Genomic DNA, 22,117 nt, shown 5'->3' with positions numbered 1-22,117 from the left:
TGAGTATATGAAACTCACCCCTTTTCATGCCCCCTCTAGATGAGGAAAATAGTGAGGAATCGATCGCTGATCTATCCTTGAAGTTTATGAGGATCCCGCGGATCCATAAACCTTGAGTGCATAACTTGTTCCGCACTCTGATGAGTCCATTCACATAGTAAAAGAAGTGGTTTTTTTTTGTATTTTGATTTTTGTATTTTGTTGCCACTTCTGGCCTCAGTTATATGCATAATTGGAACTCATATATTTTGTACGAAATTTGTAATGATTTGCTCCACTGCATACAATTGACTATTATGCTCTCATAATCTATTTCTGTATCTGGCACCCTTATACCTTAATTAGCATTTGGGATGTCATCAGATGGTATCAGAGCAGTTACACAAACTAAATCCAGCACAACTGAGGCTGTAGGTAGAAAACCCTTTAGAATATTTAGGAAATGGGTCATCTTTCCAAAAACTAGGCACTAACTCATGTCTTCCTTTTTTTTCGTAGGAATGACGTGATGGAGATTTTCTGTAGAACGTATCGAAAGACCCGAGGCCCAGGATCATCCAACCAGGGTCGAGTTTACCGAACTCTTCCGAGCTATCCAGGGACTGACCACAGCTGTAGGACAAAACCAATCCAACCCTTGCCAACATCCTGCCCCAAAATATCGACCAACTGGAAGATCTATCTCTCATAACATAGTAGAGTTTAGAAAGCTTAACCCACCTCACTTCAAAGGTGGCCCTGATCCCTTAGTAATGGAAGCCTGGATCCTACAGATAGAGAAATTTTTCTCTATCTTAGACCCAACCGAGGAACATAAAGTTCCCCTAGCAGCCTTTATGCTACCAGTGAAGCTGAATATTGGTGGCAACTCAAAAAGGAAGTCGTACCTATCCCTACCACTTGGAAAGTTTTCATGGACGTGTTCTTTGATAACTTTTTTCCAACCTATGTCTGAGAGAATGATGAGGACAAATTTCAAGACCTCTGTCAGGAAAACTTGATGGTTGCCCAATATGCAGCCCAATTCCTCCAGCTGGCTAGGTTTGCCCCACTAATGCTCACCCCGAAAGTCATAAAGTTAGGAAGTTTTAGAAGGGCCTTCTTGTCGATATCTATAATCGGGTTGCAGTGCTGAGACTCAGCTCGTATACTAATGTGCTAGAACATGCCCAGTTGGTCGAAGACCTTATCTCAGCTAGGCACCAATGCATTATCTGAGTCCATACCCATAACATCAACACAAACCCTAATAACCCAGAAGAAAACTACCTCACCCAATAAGTAGTCACCCTAATAAATGACCCCGAGTTGCCCCTCCCTTGCTCTACCTCCACCTGCTAGACAACCTATATGACCTTCTTAGCCATGCCAACATTATGATAGCTCACATGGTGATCTACCCTGTCGGCATTTTAATCACGCCTGCTATAGGTATGAAAGCACTCAATACCTTGTGAAAGACTACCCTCAGCGGTCGAAGGACGTGGCCAGTCCTGTAGCCCAGGGTCGTGTGTATCACCTTAATGAACCTGGTGTCTTCCCCACTCCTATCCTTATCTAGGGTATGCTTTTTATCCATGACATTTCTGTTAGAGGTCTGATCAATATAGGTGCTACCCACTCTTTTATCTCTTGTGTATTTACTTATAAATTAGATATTAGGCCTGAACCTTTAAGAGAAGTACTAACTGTAAAAACTCCCTTTAGGAGCTTATTAGAAGCTCACTGTGTGTATAAAAATTGTAAAATAAAAATTTTAGAAGTAGAATTATTAGTAGATCTAATACTCTTAGATTTCTTAGAATTTGACGTTATTTTAAGAATAGATTGGATAGAGAAATACAGGGCAATCATTAGCTGTGAAAGTAAAGTTGTAATCTTACAATTCCTAAAAATGAAATAAAAATCTATTTTTGTTATTCTCTAACTATTGAATGAACATGATTAGGGATGTTGATCCTATTGTTTACTCCATTCATATTGTATGCAACTTTTCGGAAGTCTTTTCAAAAGAACTACTCGGTCTGCCTCCCCCACGGGAGATAGAGTTTTCTATCAACCTACTTCCTGGAATACAACTAATTTCTAAACCTACCTATTGCATGAGTCGTACTGAGCTTACAGAATTGAAAAACCAGCTTTTCAAACTTTTTAGTAAAAAATTCATCTGCCCCAGTCATTCTCCTTGGGGTGCCTTAGTGTCATTCGTGAAGAAAAAGGGTGGCTCCTTAAGACTATGCATAGGCTACAGTGAAATCAATTGTGTGATGATAAAGAACAAGTATCCCCTATCTCGGATCAACGATCTTTTTGATCAGTTGCAAGGAGCCATGGACTTCTCCAAGATTGACCTCAGATCGGGTTACTACCAATTGAGAGACAAAGAAGAAGATATTCCAAAGATGGCCTTTCAATGTCGATATGGTCTGCACGAGTTCAAAGTTATGCTTTTCGAACTAACTAATGCCCCTATTACCTTTATGGATATGATAAACAGAGTTTTCTGCCATGCGCTAGATCAATACATCATCATATTCATTGATGACATTCTAATGTACTCCAAGAGCCCAGAAGAATATGCAGTTCACTTATCTCAGGTACTAGGGACACTTCATCAGAACAAGTTATATGCTAAGCTCAGCAAATGCTCTTTTTTATTAGATTGAGTCTCCTTCCTTAGCCATGTAATTTTCAGCGAAGGAGTTTACGTGGATCCATCCAAAGTTGAAGAAGTGATTAATTGGAACCTGCCCACCAACGTAGTTGAGGTGTGTAGTTTCCTTAGTTTAGCAAGTTACTGCCGACAATTCATTGATGGATTCTCCAAGATTGCTGCTCCGTTGACCTGTGTTACTACGAAGGGCATACATTTTGTTTAGGATTATGAATGTGGTGAAAGTTTTATGGAATTGATGTATCATTTTACCTCTGCTTCGGTGTTGATCCTCCCCGACAACACTAGAAGATTTTAGGTTTACTGTGATGCATCTCACATCGCTTTGGGATGCGTTTTGATGCATCATGGTAGAATTGTCGCTTATGGATCCAAGCAGTTGAAGCCCCTTGAGTGCAACTTCCTTACTCACGACCTGGAGTTGGCAGCCATAATCTTTGCCTTGAAGATATGGTGCCATTACTTGTTTGGTTAGACATTTAAAATCTACACTGATCACAAAAGTTAAAAGTATATTTTCTCGCAGAGGGAATTGAGATAGAGATGTTAGATGGATTTCCTAAAGGACTATGACTATACGATCATCTACAACCCCAGTAGAGGAAATGTGGTCGCTGATGTGCTGAGCTCGAAGGAGTCTTTTGTGTTGGCCAGACCATGACCTCTAGTTTGAAATTTTTTGATGCTATATAGACACTCTACCTCAACTACTATAACAATGGTACCTATCTCGCTCGGATCCAAGCTTTGCTTAATCTTTTTATGAAATTTGGGAAGCTTAGTCTGTGGACCAGGAAATCACCAAAAATTTGAGTAAGTTCACTTCTGATGAATTTCCTTTTTTCAAGCTTATTGATGATGGGTTGGATAGATTTGGGGACCGTATTTGGGTCCCTGTCGCTGTCAGGACGGATGTTCTCAAGGGTACCCATGCCTCTAAACTATCCATTCACCCTAGGAGTACCAAGATGTACCAGGATCTGAAACATCAATATTGGTGGCCCATAATGAAGAAAGATATTGTCAACTACGTCTCTTGATGCCTTACTTGGTAATGAGCTAAGGCAAAACACCAGAGACCTGACGGTTTGTTGCAGGGCCTCCCCATTCTAGAATGGAAATAAAAGCTTGTAATAATGGACTTTGTCATTGGTCTTCCTAAGACCTGTTCTAGTCGTAACACCATATGGGTGATCGTTGACAGATTAACCAAGACCGTCCACTTATTACACATAGGAACCACTGACTCCACCAGCAGATTAACCCACCTGTACACCAATGAATTTGTTCGACTCAATGGCGTTTCTTCATCCACTGTGTCCGATCGAGATCCTTGATTCACCTACCACTTTTGGGACAGTTTTCAAGGAGCACTTAGGTCTGAATTATACTTCAACACTACTTATCATTCCCAGACTGATGGTTAGTGTGAACACACCATCCAGACATCAGAAGACATGTTGCGTGCATGTGTTCTTGACTTTGGCGGTAACTGGTATGAGTATCTTTCCCTGTGTGAATTTTTTTATAATAATAGTTATCATTCCAGCATCGACATGATTCCATATGAAGCTCTGTATGGTAAGCCATGTCGTTCATCCACTTGCTAGAGCGAAGTCAGAAATCAGCGTTGTTTGGGACTTGATTTCATTTAGGAGACTATCGAAAAGGTTGCCATTATCGGTAGGAACCGTAGAAGACCCTTGGAATTTACCGTTGGTGACTAAGTCTTCCTCAAGATTTTCTCTCATAAAGAAAAAATACAATTCAAAAAAGGGGAAAGTTAAGCCCCCGATATGTGGGACTTTTTCAGATCGTGGAACGTATTGAACCCGTGGCACACTGCCTTGCTTTGCCCCGAGAGTTAGCGGGTCTGTATGATGTTTTCCATGTCTCCATGGTTAATAGGTACCACCCTGACCCTTATCATATCATTCGTCAGGATGAGACACAGGTGCAAGTGATATGACATACGAGGAACTCCCTTTGAAAATCCTTAGTTTGACTGACAAGATTTTACGCAACAAGAGGATCCCCATGGTGAAAGTGTAGTGGCGCACCACACTCAAGAAGAGGCGATGTGCGAGTTAGAGAGTGAGATGAGAGAGAAGTTCCTAGACTTATTCATGACAAAATTGGGGGGACCAAATTTTCTACGATGGGGGGAATGTAACACCCCGCAAACTTTTGCGCTTAATTATAATTTTGAACCCCTATTTATTCGGGCCCTAAAGCCACTTAAACTCTTTAATTATTACGTAGTTTTAATTGTAATTAAATATTGTAATTTGTAAATTAAATTTGTATTTTTAATTTATTCTTAAAATTCATATTTTTATTATTTTTTTTATTTCATTGTAGAAAATTTTATTTTTGCATATTTTTGTTTAAAATAAATTTTTAGGAGAAAAGATAGAGAAATGGTAGAAATCCCGCAGGAAAAACCCGCAGAAAAGGTCCCATGCACGTGCGAGCACACAGTTAGCACAGGATGTGCGCACTGTGCACACGTCCTATCCATGCAGGGTGTGAAACTCGGTCTGCACGCGCGTCCCATTGCGCTTAGGTGGGCCCAGCTTCATGTGCCTTGTGCGCGCGCCATCTGCGCAGTAAGTGTGCGAGTAGCGCCTTGCGCACTATAGGTCTTGCGCGCGCGTAGGCTAGACACAAGTAAATTATCTATCTCAAATAAATTATTTAAATAATCCTAAGAGATAGATTTATTGTGACATCCAAAATGCTAATTAAGGCATAAGATTGCTAGATACAGAAATAGATTATGAGTGCATAGTAATTAATTATATACTGTAGAGCAATTTATTACAAATCCCTTAGAAAATATATGAGTTCTAATGACACATATAAATGAGGCCAGAAGTGGCAACAAAATACAAAATATCATGCTAAGGATAGAAAAAATCAAATAAATCATCATATATATAGTTATTTGTATCATTCTTCGCGAAGTCTGTAACATAACACCTATCACTGTGCTAAAATAATTTGGAAACTTTACTTATTCAGGCCTTTGGCCACCTTAAATTTAAATAAATTTACACTGTTTTCGAGATTCATGATTTTGATTTATTTTTTAAATTTTATTATAATTTTTTAATTTTAAAAGGAAAATTTAAAAAAAATTGAAAAACGTCAAAACAGGAGAAAACCTATTTGTGGGAAAATTTTTGCGAGAAAACAGTTTGCCCGCATGGGTGCTGGGCACTGTGCGTGCGCATGCGCTCACAGTGGCCGCGAGGCGTGCACACAGTGTGTATGATCCCTCCGCACGCCAGCACGCACGTCGCATTCGCACGCTTGGTGCAGGGTCAACACATGCGCATGAGTCCTGTCGCGTAAACGGGGCCGTCTGCGTGACACTTCGCGCATGGACTAGCACCGCACATTGTGCACCCGTTGTCTGCATAGCAGGCCTGTGCAGACAGGCCTTGTGTGCTTTGGGCCTGCGCGTGCGTCAAAAGGCCTGTGCGCCGGCTAGGCTCTACCACCTTGGGCAGTGCTTTGCCGTTGCCTTGGGCGTGCCCGCCGGCGGAGGAAATTTTCCTCCCACGTTTTTCATGCCAAAATTATTTTTCTCCTCTCTCTTTACCGGATTTTACCACTTGGCGCGAATCCAACAATTCTAAAATTCTATAAATTTTCCTTCCCCTTCCCTTTTTTTCCACACTTCCATTTCTTCGATTTTTTAAAGGTTTATAGAGAGAAAGAGATAGTAAAATAGTGGGAGAAGAAGAGAAAGAAAGGAAAATGATGAAGAAGAAAACATCAAGGTTTTGGTAAGGAATCTAGTATTACTTTCAACGTCTTAAGGAGTATTTTAAGATAAGCAAATTTAATATGATAGTTATTTTGTCTGTTTTGTATGCCTCTGTGTTCAAATGAGTCAAATTATTCTAATTTTCAAGCATGCTGTGTGATTTACTGACACTTGATGAATTTGTATGTAATAAATGGAATATGTAGTCCGTAATAATAAAAGTAAAATAAAAGAAAAAGAAAAAAGTAGAATGAAGCCTGTATGGTTCGAAGTGTATCTGTATTGACATGCATATTGCATCAAGTGTTTCGTTAGGATTTTTATCTCTGAATGGTATATGTTCCCCTTGCCCCTCTAGGTATCTTTTTACCCCTCCCCTATCTAGTCTTAAAAGAAGTAAGAGAACCACTTCTAGTGGATGACGACATGCCCTCTTACGAGAGTGATATCGCACTATCTGTAGGGGTCACCCGTGGCTAAGTAATGTTGTGACTATGGATATATGTTAGGACCACTATAGTTGGTACGACCGTGGTCATAGATCGTACCATGATTTGGCTAGCTGAAAATGGGGTAGAGCAAATTGCCATATCTGTATCTGATATGATCATTCCACTTGGGCAGTTGGAAATCTGTATCTATCCTCAGAGTTGGAAGTTTGTAACGACTTCGCGAAGTATGACAAGAAAAATCTGTGCATTTCATGATTTATTTGATTTTCTCTATTATTTAGCATGATATATATTTGATTTTAATGCTAACGTACTATTTTGAGATGCATATAAATGGTTTTTCCTAATATTGATTTAGGTGAACGAGGAAGCTAAACAGTGAGATAAAATTATAAACTTTTGAAATCTTACAATGTTAATTTAATATTATTTTCCTTACTAAGTATATGGAACTCACTCTTTCCATTCCCCCCCTCCCCCCAAATAAGGAAGAAAATGAGGAATCGCAGGCAGACCTACCCTTGAAAGTCTAGAGAATTCGTAGATCCACAGGTCTGAGTGCATATCTATTCCCACACTTTGATGAATTCTAGTAGCATAGTGAAAGAAGTGGCCCTTATGATTTGTATTTTATTGCCACTTCTAGCCTCAGTTTATGTATGTATTTGGAACATTATATATCTGTAAGGAATTTATTAAGGTTTGATTCCGCTACATAAATATTATCATGCACTCGTTATTTTAAATTTGTATCTGGCACCTGAGAGGTTACAGGTGGTATCTGAGCAGAATATAGCAAAACAAATCCCTTACACTGAGGCCGAGGATAGACAAACCGTTTAGAGAACCTAAAAAAGATAAATGTCCTCCTTTCAAATATTAAACCTCCAACTCTTATCTTCCTTTCTTTTATAGGAATGACGCGGGAAAGACTATCTGTAGAGCGTACTGAGCGACCTGAAGCCCCAAATCATCTTACCAGGGTTGAATTTGTAGAACTTTTCCAAGCCATTCAAGGATTAACTGAATTCGTAGGACAAAACCAGGCCAACCCTTGTCCACTCGTTGCCCTAAAATTCCAAAACACAGATCGGTCTATCTCCCACAGTATACCAGAGCTTAGGAAACTTAACCTCCCACACTTTCAAGGTGGCCCTCATCCTTTAGTAGCCGAAGCCTGAATCCTATAAATAGAAAATCCATTCTTTATACTAGACTTGACTAAAGAACAAAAATTCTCTTTTGCAGCCTTTATGTTAAGCAGTGAAACCGAACACTTTTGTAGCCTTTATTTTAAGCGGTGAAGCCGAACACTGGTGACGACTTAAAAATGAAGTCCTGCCTACCCTTACTACCTGGGAAGTTTTAATGGATGCTTTCTTTGATAACTTTTTTCCTACTTATGTTCGAAAAAAGAAAGAGGAGGAATTCCATGACCTCCACCAAGGAAGCTTGTCTGTAGCCCAATATGCAGCCCGTTTTGTTCAACTGTCTAGGTTTGCCCCTTTGATGGTCACCCCCGAAAGTAAAAAAGGTAGAAAGTTTTTCAAGGGCCTTCGTGCTGACATTTATGACGAGGTCATGATGCTGAGACCCAACTCGTATGTAGAGGTGATTGAACATGCTAGTTGGCCAAAGATCTTATCTCGACTAAGCACCAACACTTTGCTCGAGTTCGAGCCCAACAACAGCCCCAACAACTTAGGAAAAGATTGCCTGACCCAGTAAGTAACCCCTCAGATAAACAAACCAGAATTGCCCTTCCTTCTAACTTGCCCCCACCTACAGCTCCACCTGTCTGAGCTAACTAACCTTGTCAACACTATAGTCACTTGCATGGTGACCTACCATGTCGGCATATCAATCACGCCTGTTATCGGTGCGAAAGCACCCAACACCTTATAAATGATTGCCCTTAGTGACCGAAGGATGTAGCGCGACCCATAGCCCAAGGTCGAGTGTACCACTTAGATGAAATTGAAGTCCTTCCTGTTCTTGTCCTCATCTAGGGTATGCTTTATATTCATAATATTCCTGTCAAGGCTTTGATCGATACTGGTGTAACTTACTCTTTTATTTTCTATGCATTTGCTTGTAACCTAGAATTTAGACTAGAAGCTTTAGGAAAAATGCTTGTAGTAGAAACTCCCTCTAATGGACTACTAGAAACTTATTGCATATATAAAGACTGTAGGATAAAAACTTTAGGGATAGAAGTATGTGTAAACTTGATACTATTAGATTTTGCAAGATTTGAGGTAATATTAGGAATTGATTTGTTGGAAAAGTATAGAACTATCATAGGCTATGAAAATAAAATTGTAACTTTACAATCTCCGAAAAAGAAATAAAAGTTGTTATCATTGTTCTAATAATTGAATGAACAGAGATATGGACACTGATCCTACTGTGTGTTCCATACCCATTAGTTGCAATTTTTCTATGTCTTTCCCATCGAACTCCCTAGTCTACCTCTCCCATGTGAGGTAGAGTTCCTAATTGAATTATTGCTAGGAACCCAGCCAATCTTGAAGCCCACGTATCATAAGAGTCGAGCTAACCGAGTTGGAACATCAGCTTTCTGATCTTCTCACTTGAAAATTCATTCGTCCTAGCCATTCTCTTTAAGGCACTCTAGTGTTGTTTGTGAAAAAAAAGGATGGTACCCTCCGACTCTCTATGGACTAGAGGGAACTCAACTGAGTGACCGTTAAAAATAAGTACCCCTTACACCAGATTGGCTATCTCTTCAATCAATTACAAGGAGCCATGGTCTTCCCTAAGATCAATCTCAGAACTAGGTACCACAAGTTAAGAGTGAAGGAAGAAGATATTTCAAAAACTACCTTTCGATATAGATATGGATTGTACGAGTTCAGGGTGATGTCGTTTAGATTGACTAATGGCTCAGTAGCTTTTATCGAGTTTTTCAGCACGCACTAGATCAGTATGTCATCGTCTTTATTGATGACATTCTGGTGTATTCCAAAAGCCATGGGGAACACATTGTGTATTTGGTTGAAGTACTGGAGAATCTCTGTCAAAACCAACTCTATGTGAAACTAAGTAAGTACTCCTTTTGGTTGGATCGAGTTTCTTTTTTTGGTAATGTAATCTCAAGTGAATGAGTTTCTGTAGACCCATCTAAGGCGGAATCAGTGACCAACTGGAGTCCACCCACCAATGTGGCCAAGGTATGTAGTTTTTTTGGCTTGCAGACTACTACCGACGATTCATTGACGGATTCACCAAGATTAATGCCCCCATGACTCAACTCACCTGAAAGGGTGTACCCTTTGTTTGGAATTATGCATGCAGTGAAAGCTTTATGGAACTAAAGCACTGTCTCACCTTTGCCCCTGTATTGATCTTTCTGGACAATGAGGGGAGATTCTAAGTTTACTATGATGAATCTCATATTGGTTTGGGGTATATCTTAATGCAGTATGACAGAATAGTCGCCTTTAGATCATGACAACTTAAAGTCCATGAACAGAACTACCCTACCCACGACCTGGAGCTGGCAGCCATTATCTTTGCCTTGAAGTTATGGCGGTATTACCTGTATGGTTAGACTTTTAAAATCTATACTGATTATAAGAGTCTCAAATATATCTTTTCGCAATGGGAGTTAAACATGAGGCAAAGACGTTGGATGGATCTTATGAAAGATTATGATTGTCAAAATTATTTATCACCCCGGGAGAGTGAATGTAGTCGTCAATGCCCTATGTCGACTAGAGCTTGCTATGCTGACCCAAACCATGGCCTCTAGTTAGAAGATGATGGACATCGTGTAATCTCTCTGCCTTAACTATTATGGCAAAGACACCTACCTCGCCCAGATCTGAGCCCTACCAGATCTCTTTATGAAGATCTGGGAAGCACAAGCCATGGATCCGGAACTCATCAAGAGCCTGGGTAAGTTCTCTTCGGATAAATCTCCTAATTTTTGGATCTCTAATGATCGATTGTTCAGATTCCGAAACCAAATTTGGGACCCCGATGTAGTACGCATAAATGTACTCAAGACTGCCCTGGCTTCCAGTTATCCATCCATCCTGGAAGTACCAAGATGTACCAAGACTTGAAACGATAATATTGGTGGCCAGGAATGAAGAAAGATATAGTTGACTACGTCTTCTGTTGCCTTACTTGTTAACAGATAAAAGCAGAATATCAGAGACTCGGTGGCTTGCTGTAGGGTCTTTTTATTCCCAAATGGAAATGGGAGTGCGTGACTAAGAATTTTGTCATCAGATTGCCTAGAACTTGTTCTTGTTTAAAAGTCATTTGGGTCATTGTGGATAGGCTGACTAAGACTGCCAATTTCCTACCTATTAGAACCACGGATTCCACCTGTAAGTTTACCCACCTATATGTGGATGAGATTGTTTGACTTTATGGAGTTCCCTTATCCATTATATCTGATCGCGACCCCTGATTTGCCTCTCAGTTTTAGGACCGCTTCTAAGAAGCTTTAGGTTCTTCATTGTACTTTAGCACCGCTTATCATCCTAAGACGGATGGTCAGTCTGAGCATACGATTCAGACATCGGAAGACATGTTACGTGCTTGTGTTCTTGACTTTGGTGATAATTGATATGAGTATCTTCCTCTTTGTGAATTTGCCTATAATAACAGTTATCATTTCAGCATCGGTATGGCCCCATATGAAGATTTGTACGAAAGGCCTTGTCATTCCCCTATTTGCTGGAGTCAAGTTGGGAACCAGCACTACTTAAGACCAAACTCATTTAGGAGACCATTGAGAAAGTCGCAATCATCCGCAAGAATTTGGAAACTGCCTAGAGCCACCAAAAGAGCTACACTAATAATCGTAGGCAACCCTTGGAGTTTGCCATAGGAGATCAAGTTTTCTTAAAAGTCTACCTCTACAAAGGTAAGATGCAGTTTGAAAAAAGAGGAAAGTTGAGCCCTCGTTATGTGGGACTTTTTTCGATCGTCAAGCGCATTGGACCTGTGGCTTATCGCCTCACTTTATCATGGGAGTTCACAGGTTTACATGATGTCTTTCATATCTCGATGCTCAAGGAGTACCACCCTGATCATTCTCATGTTATTCCTTGTGATGAGGTACAAGTATAGACCGATATGACTATGAGGAGGTTCCTGTTGAAATTCTTGGGTGGACTGATAATTTCTTACGTAACAAGATGATTCCTATGGTGAAGGTGCATTGGAAGCATCACACCCTGAAAAAAGCAACGTGGGAGTTGGAGGACGAAATATGGAAGGAGGATCCAGACTTATTCAGGCCTTTGGCTGCCTTAAATTTAAATTAATTTATGTTGTTCTCGAGATTCATAATTTTGATCTATTTTTATTTTTATTCATTTTATTATTATTTTACTTCATTTTATTTTACATTATTTTAAATTATTTTAAAAGAAAAATTTAAAAAATAAATTGAAAGAAAGCGAAAGGGGAGAAACCTACCTGCGGGAAAAATCCCATGAGAAAACAGCTTGGCCGCACGAGTGTTGGGCACTGTGCGTGCGTGCATGCTAGCACAGTGTTTGCGATGCGTGTGCAAAGTGCACACGACCCATCCGCAGGAGAGCACACATAGGACGTGCGCATAGCATGCACGACCCATCTGCACACCAGCACGCACAGGATGGGCGCATAGTGTGCACGACCGATTCGTACACTAGTACCCACAGGACGTGCGCCCAGCGCGCAAGTCCCCTCTGCATGCATGCACGCGACATGCACAGATCCCATCTACGCGTATGGCGCGGGTTCAGGACCTGCACACCCATCCTATCGCCTACAAGTGGGCTGTTCGCGTGTCGCTTTGTGCACGGAGTAGCGCTGCACACTGTGCACGCACCGTCTGTTTGGCAAACCTACATGAAAAGGCCCTGTGTGCCTGGGGCTTGCGCGCAGTAGGCTTGTGTGCACGCAGGCTAGCCCCTACACGCATGATAGTAGGCCTGTGCACCTGGGGCCTATGTGTGGTAGGTCTTGTGCACATGCAGGCTAGCCCCTAGGCGCACGGCAACAGGCCTGTGTCCCTGCAGGCTAGCCTATAGCGCACTGATTGGGCTTTGCCACTTCTGCTTGGGGAGGAAATTTTTCTCCCTCATTTTTCGTGCTAGGAATCTTTTTCTTGTCTCTCTTCATCAAATTTCACTAGTTGGCACGAATCCAACGGTTCTGAAATTTAATAAATTGCGCTTCGCGCCCGATCTAATTCGCGCCGCAAATACATATACTCCTTCTTCTCCCCCGCCCCCTCCTGTCATTTGTTTCCCTGTGCGTGCACAGCTCACCTCTGCTTCTAGTTCTAATATTAAGCGAAATGTCTCGGCGACTCGACTCATACCCACATGAATGGATTGCCCGCCGTACCTCTGTTTTCGTTTTTCTACTATGTAAGATACTCATAATAACACTATTATCACGTGATGGGATTTAATTGAATACACGAAAAATATTAAAAAAAATGCTCCGGCACCGTGACTCATATTTGCGAATGAACTGGCGGACCGTCGCTTTAGTCTGGCGTAACGTTTAATGCCCCGTCTGCAAAAAGAAAGGTGCAACATTAGGACTTCTCAGGAGGTCACCCACCCTAGTACCACTCTGGCCCAAGCATGCTTTACTGTAGAGTTCTGATGGGATCTAGTAAATTAGTGTTGATATGATCGTAATCATTCTAGTGTGCGCCGCAAATACATATATCCCTTCTCCTTCCCTCCTCTCTCTCATCATTTATTTCATTTTGCACACACACCTCACCTCTGCTTCTAATTCTAATATCAAGCGAAATGCAATGGCGCCTCGACTCATGCCCATATGAACGGATCGCGCCACCGCACCTCTGTTTTCCTTGCTCTATTATGTAAGATACTCGTAATAACACTCTTATCAATTGATTGGCTTTAATTGAATGCACGAATAATATTAAGCAAAATTTGACAGCGATGTGGCTATTGTTTGCGATTTAACTGGCGGACCGTCACTCCGGTCACGCGTGACCATTAACACCTCATCTGCAAAAATAAGCGTGCAATACGTTAACTTCCCAAGTGGTCACCCATCCTAGTACTACTCTCGCTCAAACGCGCTTAACTGTGGAGTTCTGATGGGATACAATGAATTAGTGCTGGTATGATTGCATCTGTTCTTGTTTGTGCTACAAATACATATAGCCCTTCTCCATCCCTCTCCCCTCCCGTCATTTGTTTCACTGTGCGCGCACACCTCACCTCCGCTTCTACTTCTAATATCAAGCAAAATGTCCCAGCTCCTAGACTCATGCCCATATGAATGATCGCCCGCCGCACATCTGTTTTCATTGTTCTACTATGTAAGATATTCGTAATAACACTCTTATCACTTGATGGACTTTAATTGAATGCACGAATAATATTAAGCAAAATGGCCAGACGCTCTGACTCACGTTTGCAAACGAACCAGTGGACCGTCACTCCGGTCCCGCGTAATGTTTAACGCCCCCTCTGCAAAAAGAAGGATACAACACGAGGAGTTCCCAAGAGGTCAACTATCCTAGTACTACTCTGACACAAGCACGCTTAACCGCGGAGTTCTGATGGGATCCGGTAAATTAGTGTTGGTATGATAACAATTATTCTAGTTTGCATGGCAAATATATATAGCCCTTTTCCTTCCCTTCCCCCCTCCCATCATTTGTTTCGTTGTGTGCGCACACCTCACATCTACTTCTAGTTCTAATATCAAGCGTCATGCCCCGGCACCTCGACTCATGCCCATATGAACAGATCGGGTCACCGCACCTCTGTTTTCGTTGTTCTATTATGTAAGATACTCGTAATAACACTCTTATCACTTGATTCGCTTAATTAAATGCACTAAAAATATTAAGCAAAATGCCCAAATGCCATGACTCACATTTGGGAAGGAATTGGCAGACCGTTACTCTGGTCCCGCGTAACGTTTAATGCCTTGTCTGCAAAAAGAAAGGTGCAACACGAGGACTTCCTAAGAGGTCACCCATCCTAGTACTACTCTCACCCAAGCACGCTTAACTGCGGAGTTCTGATGGGATACGATAAATTAGTATTGGTCTTAGCACACCCGTCCCATTCTGCGCTACAAATGCATGTGGCCCTTCTCCTTCCCTTCCCCTTCCCATCATTTGCTTCGTTGTGCGTGTATACCTCATCTCTACTTCTAGTTCTAATATCAAGCGAAATGCCCCGACGCCTCGACTCATGCCCATGTGAACGGATCACGCCGCCGAACCTCTGTTTTCATTCTTCTATTATGTAAGATACTCGTAATAACACTCTTATCACTTGATTAGCTTTAATTAAATGCACAAAAAATATTAAGCAAATTGTCAAGGCGTTATGACTCACGTTTTTGAATAAACCGGCGGACCGTACTCTGGTCCCACGTAACATTTAATGCCTTATATGAAAAAAAAAGGTGCAACACGAGGACTTTTCAAGAGGTCACACATCCTAGTACTATTCTCGCCTAAGCACGCTTAATTACGGAGTTCTTATGGGATACGGTGAATTAGTGCTGGTCGAAGCGCACCCGACCAATTCTGTGCTACAAATGCATGTGGCCCTTCTCCTTCCCTTCCCCCTCCCATCATTTGGTTCGTTGTGCGCGCATACCTCACCTCTGCTTCTAGTTCTAATATCAAGCGAAATGCCCCAGCGCCTCGACTCATGCCCATATGAACCGATTGCCCGCCGCACCTCTGTGTTCGTTGTCCTACTATATAAGATACTCGTCATAACACTCTTATCACTTAATTGACTTTAATTGAATGCACGAAAAATATAAAGCAAAATGCTCCGACACCTTTACTCACATTTGCGAAAATCGGCGGACTGTCGCTCCCGTCTCGCGTAACATTTAACGCTCCATTTGCAAAAAGATGGGTGTAACACGAGGACTACTCAAGAAGTCACCCATCCTAGTACTCCTCTCACCCAAACACGCTTAATTTTGTAGTTCTGATGGGATCCAGTGAATTAGTGCTGGTATGATAGCACCCGCTCTAGTTTGTGCCGCAAATAGATATAGCCATTCTCCTTCCCTCTCCCCTCCCATCATTTGTTTCGCTATGTGTGCACACCTCACCTCTGCTTCTTCTTCTAATATCAAGCGAAATGACCTAGTGCCTCGACTCATACCCATATAAACGGATCGTCCCCAGCATCTCTATTTTCATTATTCTACTATGTAAGATACTCGTAATAACACTCTTATCACTTGATGGGTTTTAATTGAATGCATAAAAAATATTAAGCAAAATGCCCAGGCGTCGTGACTCAAATATAAAAAAATAGAAATGGAGTTTTTTTGAAACATTGAAAAAAGTAATTTCTTTTTTGTTATTTATATAAAGAAACTTTTATAATTATTAGAAATTCAACGGGACTCTTCCCCTTGAATCAGACAAAGAAAGAAGAGTTAGGCCTCGTTGAGTTCTTATGCTTTCATGTCTACAACTCAGTTCATCTGATTACTACAAGGACGAACCCAATTTTTGTGAACGAACCAGCGGACCGTCGTTCCGGTTCTACGTAACATTAACGCCTTATCTACAAAAAGAATGGTGCAACACGAGAACTTCTCACGAGGTCACCCATACTAGCAGTACTCTGGCACAAACACGCTTAACTGCGGAGTTCTGATGGGATCCAATGAGTTAGTGTTGGTATGATCGCACCCGTTCCACTTTGCACCGCAAATACATATAGTGCTTCTCCTTCCCTCTCCCCTCCCGTCATTTGTTTCGCTAAGTGCTTACACCTCACCTCTGCTTCTACTTTTAATATCAAGCAAAATGCCCCAGTGCATCGACTCATCCCCATATGAACGGATCGCCCCCCGCACCTCTATTTTCCTCGTTCCATTATGTAAGATACTCGTAATAACACTCTCATCATTTTATGGGCTTTAATTGAATGCATAAAAAATATTAAGCAAAATGCCCAAGCATCGTGACTCACATTTGCGACCGAACTAGCGGACCGCTGCTCCAGTACTACGCAATGTTTAATGCCTCGTCTGAAAAAAAAAAGTGCAACACGAGGACTTCTCAAAAGGTCACCCATCCTAGTACTACTCTCACTCAAGCACGCTTAACTGCGGAGTTCTGATGGAATCCAGTAAATTAGTATCGGCATGATCGTACCAATTCCAATTTGCATCGCAATTACATATAGCCCTTCTCCTTCCCTCCCCCCTCTCGTCATTTGTTTCACTGTGCGTGAACACCTCATCTCTGCTTCTAATTCTAATATCAAGCAAAATTTTTTGGCTCCTCGACTCATGCCCATATGAATGGATCGTCGCCGCACCTTGGTTTTCGTTGTTCTACTATGTAAGATACTCGTAATAACACATTTATCACTTGATGGGCTTTAATTGAATGCACAAAAAATATTAAGCAAAATGCCCTGGTGCCGTGACTCACGTTTGCAAATGAACTAGCAGACCGTAGCTCCGGTCCCGCGTAACATTTAACGCCCCGTCTGTAAAGAGAATGGTGCAACACGAGGACTTCCCAAGAGGTCATCCATCCCAGTACTACTCTGGCCCATGCACGCTTAACTGCAGAGTTCTGATGGGATCCGGTGAATTAGTTCTAGTATGATCGCAATCATTCAAGTTTGCGTGGCAAATACATATAGCCCTTCTCTTTCCCTCCCCCCTCCCATCATTTACTTCGTTGTGTGGGCACACCTCACCTCTGCTTCTAGTTATAATATCAAGTGAAATGCCTCGGCGCCTCGACTCATGTCCATATGAATGGATTGCTTGCCGCACCTCTGTTTTCGTTATTCTACTATGAAAGATACTCGTAATAACTCTCTTATCACTTGATTAGCTTTAATTGAATGCACAAAAAATATTAAGCAAAATGCTCCGACACCGTGACTTACATTTACGAATGAACCGACCGACCGTCGCTCCGTTCCCGCGTAATGTTTAACGCTCCATCTGCAAAATGAAGGGTGCAACACGAGTACTACCCAAGAGGTTACCCATCGTAGTACTACTCTCGCCCAAACATAATTAACTTCATAGTTCCGATCGGATCGAGTGCTGGTATGATCACACCCATTCTAGTTTGCGCCGTAAATACATATAGCCCTTCTTCGTCCCTCTCCCCTCCAATCATTTGTTTTGCAATGCATGCACACCTCACCTCTACTTCTAGTTTTAATATCAAGTGAAATGCCCCGGCGCCTCGACTTATGCCCATATGAACAGATCGCGCCATGGCACCTCTATTTTTATTGTTCTACTATGTAAGATACTCATAATAACACTCTTATTACTTGATGAGCTTTATTGAATGCACGAAAATATTAAGCAAAATGCCCTGGCGGCGTGACTCACGTTTGCGAATGAATCGGCATACCGTCGCCCCAGTCCCGCGTAACATCTAATGCCCCGTCTGCAAAAAGAATGGTGCAACATGAGGACTTCTTAGGAGGTCACCTCTCCTAGTACTACTCTCGCCCAAAAACGCTTAACTGTAGAGTTCTTATGCGATCCAGTGAAGTGAATTAGTGCTATTATGATCACACCTGTTCCATTTTGCACTATAAATACATATATGCCTTCTCCTTCCCTCCCCCTTCTATTAATTGTTTTTTACTGTGCGTGCACCCCGCACCTCTGCTTCTAATTCTAATATAAAGCGAAATGTCCCAGCAGCTCGACTCACGCCAAGATGAACGGACTGCCTATCGCACCTCATTTTTCGTTGTTCTACTATGTAAGATGCTCGTAATAATACTCTTATGACGTGGTGAACTATAAATGAATGCACGAAAAATATTAAGTAAAATGTCCTGATGTCGCGACTCACGTTTGCGACGAGACCGACAAATCGTGGTTCTGGTCGTACGTAACATTTATTGCCTTGTGTGCAAAAAAATAGGTGTAACACAAGAACTTTCCTAGAGGTCAACCATCTTAGATTACTCACACCCAAGGATACTTAACTACAGAGTTCTTATGGGATTCAATTCATTAGTGCTGGTCTGATAGCACCCATCCCATTCCCCGCTACAAATACATGTGCCCCTTCTCCTTCCCTCCTCCCTCCCATCATTTGCTTCGCTGTGTGCGCACACCTTACCTCTGCTTTTAGCTCTAATATCAAACGAAATAACCCGGCAACTCGACTCATGCCCATATGAATGGATCGTCCTCCGCACCTTTGTTTTCGTTGTTATACTATGTAAGATACTCGTAATAACACTCTTATCACTTGATGGGCTTTAATTGAATTCACAAAAAATATTAAGCAAAATGTCATGGCGTCGTGACTCACGTTTGTGAAAGAACCGGCTGACCATCGCCTTAGTCCTGGGTAACGTTTAATGCCCCGTCTGCAAAGAGAAAGGTGCAATAAGAAGACTTTCTAGGAGGTCACTCATCCTAGTACTACTCTCGCCCAAGCACACTTAATGGCGGAGTTCTAATAGGATTCGGTGAATTAGTGTTTGTATGATCGCACCCATTCTAGTTCGCGCCAAAAATACATATACCCCTTCTCCTTCCCTCCCCCATCCTTGTTTCGCTATGCGCGCACACCTCACCTCTGCTTCTAGTTCTAATATTAAGTGAAATGCCCCGACGCCTCGACTCAAGCCCATATGAATGGATCCCCCGTCGCACCTCTGTTTTCGTTTTTCTACTATGTAAGATACTCGTAATAACACTCTTATTACTTGATGGGCTTTAATTGAATGCATGAAAAATATTTAGCAAAATTCCCTTGCACCTTAACTCACATTTACGAATGAACCGACCGATCGTTGCTTCAGTCTCGCGTAACGTTTAATGCCCCGTCTGCAAAAAGAAGGTTACAACATGAGGACTTTCTGGCAGTTCACCCATCCTAGTACTACTCTCGCCCAAGACGCTTAACTACGGAGTTCTTATGGGATCCGGTGCATTAATGCTAGAACGATCAAACTCGTCTCACTTCGCGCTGCAAATGCATGTGCCCATTCTTTTTCCCTCCCCCCTTCCATCATTTGTTTCACTGTGTGTGCACACGTCATCTCTACTTCTAGTTCCAATATAAAGCGAAATGACTCAGCACCTTGGCTCCCGCAAAGATGAACGAACCGCCCGTCGCATCTCTATTTTTATTGTTCTAATATATAAAGTATTTATAATGACACTCTTATCACGTAGTGGACTAAGAATGAATGCACAAAAAGGATAAAGCAAAATGCCCCAGCGTCGCAACTCATGTTTACGAATGAAAAGGTGGACCGTGACTTCTATCGCGCGTAACGTTTAATGCCCACTCCGTAAAAGGATGGGTGGAACACGAGGACTTCTCAAGCGATCATCCATCCTAGTACTACTCTCGGCAAAGCACACTTAACTGCAGAGTTCGATGGGATCTCATGAATTAGTGCTGGTATGAACGCATCCCTCCAATTTCGCGCTTCAAATACATATATCCCTTCTCCTTCCCCCCTTTCTTCCGTTATTTTGTTTTACTAGTCACGCACACTGCAATTCTGTTTCTAGTTATAATATCAAGCGAAATACTTCGATGCCTCGACTCATGCCCAGATTAAATGACCACCCGCCTCACCTTATTTTTTGTTGTTCTACTAGGTAAGATGCTCGTAATGCTTCTCTTATCACATGGTGGACTATAAATTAATGCACACACAAAAATTAAGCAAAATGTCCTGGTGTCGCGACTCAAACTAGCGAATGAACCAACGGACTAAGGCGTCAGTCACGCGTAACGTTTAACGCCCCGTCCGAAAAAAGACAGGTGCAATACGAGCACTTCCAAGGAGGTCACTCATCCTAGAACTACTATCGGTAAAACATGCTTAACTGTAGAGTTCTTATAGGATTTGGTGCAATAGTGTTGGTATGATCACAACCGTCCCATTCCGCACTGCAAATGCATTTGCTCCTCCTTCCGTTCCCCTCCCATAATTTGTTTCACTGTGCGCATGCACCTCATCTCTACTTCTAGTTCTAATGTCAAGCAAAATTTTCCAGCACTTTGACTCACACCCAGATGAACAGACCACCCGCCGCACCTCTATTTTCATTATTCTACCACGTAAGATGCTCATAATAACACTCTTATCACATGGTGGACTATAAATGAATGCATGAAACATATTAAGCAATCCGACACTGTGACTCACACTATTGAATGAACTGGAAAAACGTGGCTCCGGTCAGCATAAAGATGTGTGCAACATGAGAACTTCCTAAGAGGACACCCATCCTATTACTACTCTCGCCCAAACACACTGAACTACGAAGTTCTGATGGGATACGATGATTAGTGCCGGTATGATTGCACCAATACCATTCCATGCTGAAAATACATATATCCCTTCTCCTTCCCTCCCCCTTCCCATCATTTGTTTTGCTGAGCACGTACACCGCATCTCTACTTCTATTTCTAATATCAAAAAAAAATTTCTGGCGCCTCAACTAACGCCCAGATGAACGGATCGCCCACCGCACCTTTTTTTTCATTGTTATACTACGTAAGATGCTCATAATGACACTCTTATCACGTGGTAGATTATAAATGAATGCACAAAAAATATTAAGATAAATGTCCCGATGCCATGACTCACGCTGGCAAATGAACTGGTAGACTGTGGCTCCGGTTGCGCATAACGTTTAACCCCCTGTCTGTTAAAAAACGAGTTCAACCCGAGAACTTCCCAAGAGGTCATCAATCCTAGTATTACTCTTGCCCAAACATGCTTAATTACAGAGTTCTGATAGGATTCGATGCAATAGTGTTGGTATGATCGCCCTCGTTCCATTTTATGCTGCAAATACATATACCCCTTCTCTTACCCTCACCCCTCCCATCATTTATTTTGCTGTGTGCGTAAACTGCACCTCTCCTTCTAGTTCTAATATCAAGCAAAATGCCCTAGCGCCTCGACTCATGCCCAGATAAACGGACCGCCCACTGCACATCATTTTTCATTGTTCTACTATGTATGATGCTCGTAATGACACTTTTATTATGTGGTGAAATATAAATGAATGCACAAAAAATATTAAGCAAAATGTCTGGTGCCGTGACTAACATCGGTGAATAAATTGGCGGACAATGGCTTTGGTTGTGCGTAATGTTTAACTCTCCATTCGCAACATGACGGGTGTAACAAAAGTACTTCCCAAGAGGTTACCTATCCTAGTAGTACT

General features: G+C 41.9%; 4 pseudogenes; all 4 read right to left on the bottom strand.

The window, feature by feature from the left end:
- Positions 1-13,934: 13,934 nt before the first annotated feature.
- LOC148240047 (5S ribosomal RNA) lies at positions 13,935-14,053 on the bottom strand (annotated as a pseudogene).
- A 2,434-nt stretch (positions 14,054-16,487) lies between these two features.
- LOC148240046 (5S ribosomal RNA) lies at positions 16,488-16,606 on the bottom strand (annotated as a pseudogene).
- Positions 16,607-16,955: 349 nt separating this feature from the next.
- Positions 16,956-17,074, bottom strand: LOC148240045 (5S ribosomal RNA; annotated as a pseudogene).
- A 349-nt stretch (positions 17,075-17,423) lies between these two features.
- On the bottom strand, positions 17,424-17,542 carry LOC148240044 (5S ribosomal RNA; annotated as a pseudogene).
- Positions 17,543-22,117: the final 4,575 nt, after the last annotated feature.

Source organism: Carica papaya, chromosome 9, assembly GCF_054855325.1.
Source record: "Carica papaya isolate Zhongbai chromosome 9, ASM5485532v1, whole genome shotgun sequence".
NCBI lineage: Eukaryota > Viridiplantae > Streptophyta > Magnoliopsida > Brassicales > Caricaceae > Carica > Carica papaya.
This window is presented reverse-complemented; position numbering and strand designations above follow the sequence as displayed.